Genomic DNA, 3750 nt, shown 5'->3' on the forward strand with positions numbered 1-3750 from the left:
GTTCAGACTGTGAGAAGAAGAAGAAGAAGAAGAAGAAGAAGAAGAAGAAGGAGAAGAAGAGAGAGAGAGAGAGAGAGAGAGAGAGAGAGAGTTAAACATAAGTGAATATTTAATATGCGTATAATATTACAGAGGACAAAGTCATAAAAAGATTCATATAAAGTATTTTGATACGAAATAACATTTTGATAAAAACATAAACCGGAAAACCTGAAAAACGAGAGGACAATTTGTTCTTTATACTATGTAATGTTAACACTGAATTATTAACATCCTTTCAGAGTTTTGTAGTTGTTTAAGCATGTGAAAAATGGATCCGTCCCGATTTATGTTTCTTGAGAATATGACATATTGAAGCTGAAATATAAAAGTATTTAACAAAGACCCCAATTCAACCAAGTCCACTTTTCATTCTTGATTTACGAAAAACACCCAAAACATATAGCATTTACAAGGTGTACGAATGTATTTAGTAGTTAACCTCATAACAACATTTAATATTAAAAAAACAAATGTATTCTGTTCTTGATCTTCTTACATATTTTGTAATTCGGGCCAGAAATATTTTTGAAATAACGCCACGGGCCACTGAGTATTACACGGTTACATATATAGTCGTATACAAAATATGGAGCTGATGTAGCTTCCCATAAGTTTTCTCACTCTCACTGTTTCGCAAGCGAACGGAGCATACGGGCTCAAAACTTGACTCTTTAATTCTGTGAGAGTGCTATCTCTTCATCAAAATAATAGTAGATATGATATAAGAATTACAGGAAGAACATCTCACTGAGTGAGTGCTTAAATATCGATCGGTAATTTAATCATTCCGATGAGGTTGGGAGCGGGTCAGCCCAGTCGCTCTCCCCCTCCCCCCAAGGATCTAGGACAATGCAATAATATTTCTGGGCCCCGTCTTATTTAGAGTTGCGATTGATGCAAATCAATCGTACAATTCCTCCAATCAATCGCAAGTTTGCAGTCTCCTATCTCATGTGTGTACATAGTTGCGCTTGGTATCAATAGCAAATAAGTTACGATTAATCGTAACTCTTTATAAGACAGGGCTCTGGTGTTTTATACATGTCGCATACAAATGAAAGTCATGAAATCTTAGGGCAATCCAATCATTGAAATAAGTTGATTTGTATGAAAGCAGAAAAATAACTTAAGCAGAATAGCAAAAGTTTGAAATGAATCGGACCAAAAGTAAGGAAGTTATGAATGCTTGAAATATGAGATTATTTAAGTGTATTTGAATCTCAAATTAGTATTTCGGTCAGTGGATTGTGACGCAGGACTTGACTCTCCCATTTGCCGCGTACAAAAAATTTCATTAATTGTTTTCTTTTCTTGTAAGTTCCTTCTCCCTTCGGGCACTACTCAAAATATATAAATAGCATATTACATGTATTCTAAAAAGAATATACCATCCTGAGCAATACATTTTAGAAAAAATAATTTGTTAGTCATTTTATAAGTTGGAACACATGGGAAAGTAGTCCGGCACTACAATGTACATCACATTGACATTACCGCTTTAGCCAATTTGAAGTGCCCATACGTTTAGTGATTACAACTTTACAAATTTGATAACTTTCTTATATTTAGTCAGATTTAATCGAAACTTTTATCAATTTGCTTCTCTGATGTGTCTGCTTTCTTTTAGAGTAGTTGTCTATTTGGGTTGGATTTCCCTTTTAGGGGTTGCCAAAAGAATATCTGGCTACCGTGAGAAAGAGCAACAACTGTTTATTTATAGTCACTATTTATATATTTGTTTTCAGTTGACCGGATTATTTAATTGAGCAACAACCTGAATGTAAACATATGTTCATCTGCTTCTACACGAATGTATTGAGAATATTTATTTATATACTTATTTACTTATTGATTAATTAGTTAATCTATTAAAAACAGATTATTGATAAGAAACCATTCGCGGTTAGAGGACCGAATGGCAGATGCTTTTAAAATCATAACAGATATAATCGATACATTGCATGTAAACAGATGAGATATATATGAACATAAAACAATCACGATAGCAGTAGCAACATATTCCAGCAATTACAAGGTACGTAAAAACGACAAGAATAACAATATCTAAAATGTTGTTGTTACCAACATTATAGGATTTAATGAGCTGTTTTATTAGTATCTCTGAGTCGTATTATCCATCCTATATCCGTTCACAATGTCTACACGTTTATTTATTTTTGTTTAATTCATTCATTTGTTATTCCCATCGGACATAGAAATTTCAATTCTTTACTAACATAAATATTGTACATTCATTTGTATAAATAATCAATTGCAGATAACCAAGATTGGGCATTGGTATTACCTTCGGTAATTAAATGCGCTATATAAGAGCTAACTATTATTATTATTATTTACCTACGTCAAGAAAAGGCAAATTAAAGATTGCCTTTAATACACTCGAAGTATAATAGTGACATCTGTGATAAATAGTATTAATGTAATCTTTGATATAAAATTATGCATTAGTAGCAAAATCATGTGATAGCAGTCCTGTTGTTAATTAGTAAAGTTAGTTTTAACAGGGACAGGGATATGTGAGTTTAAACATCATTTTATTGAGATTCAGCTTCAGATTCAAAACACAAACACATGATGTTCCTACCTTTATCAAATCAATACAATTTAGTAAAGTTTACATTTCAGAAATTTTGTTTCTAAGTTACTCTACGTTTTAACAATAATGTCGTCATCACCATCCAATCAACTTAAAGAATAATCTCAGATATGTTTTAAGGTGCGTGTATGGTTATGATATTCCATAACCATGGATTACAGAACTGTGGACGTGACACCCTGGCATTATGATGTCACAATACTTGGCAATGGTGTCTTCCAGGAGGTGACAAGAATCGAATTCCAAGTACAAAAGAGTGCATGGATTAAAACGCCCTTCTAAGAGAGCTGTCAACCTCACTTAACTTAAGCTTGAATTAGTCAGTTCAGAAATAAAAATAGTATCGCATCCTAATAATAATGATTTATTTTGCCCAGGAGAGCCTCATCAGCATCAATATTTTTCTTCATGAGGGTCTTTACATTATAAGTGGGAGTGGGAGTGTTTTAAGGCGCTTGACTGTAGATACGAAGGTCAAAGGTTCGAATCCCGACACGGCACTAATATCCTGTGGCAAGATATTTACCTGCACTTGCTACTCTCCACCCAGGTGTTAAATGGGTACCCGGTAGGATGCGAACGTTCATGTGGTTGAACGAGCAAGTGTGCGCCTGTAAAATGGCGACTGGCTGGAATGCTCCCCAGGGAGTGGAAAATGCGCACACATTGTGTGCGGGTAAGCCTGAATCCGATGACCAGGGTAATAATATATCTGTAAAGCGCTTAGGCACATCGTTGGATCGGTGTATTGAGCGCTATATAAAAAACCGGATTATTATTATTATTATTTTAATGACACCAGCAATTGCCAAATACCTATTTACACTTGGTTGGAGAGAGGAATTGTAGATTAATGTCTTGCCAATAGACGTTAGTGCTGGACTGGGATTCGAACCCTCAATCCTTGGATCGAGAGACAAGTTAATGAACCCTTATACCACGACACTGCCACACATCAGTGCATTTTAAAGCACATGTTTTCTTTTACATAAAAGAAAAAATGTGCTTTAACATTCAACATTATATTGTAAAGATGGGGGAGTGGGGCAGATTAGCTCAACACCCCCCCCCCCCCATACAAAAAAGGGGAA

Source organism: Strongylocentrotus purpuratus, unplaced genomic scaffold, assembly GCF_000002235.5.
Source record: "Strongylocentrotus purpuratus isolate Spur 01 unplaced genomic scaffold, Spur_5.0 spur5_scaffold_17, whole genome shotgun sequence".
Taxonomy (NCBI): Eukaryota; Metazoa; Echinodermata; class Echinoidea; order Camarodonta; family Strongylocentrotidae; genus Strongylocentrotus; species Strongylocentrotus purpuratus.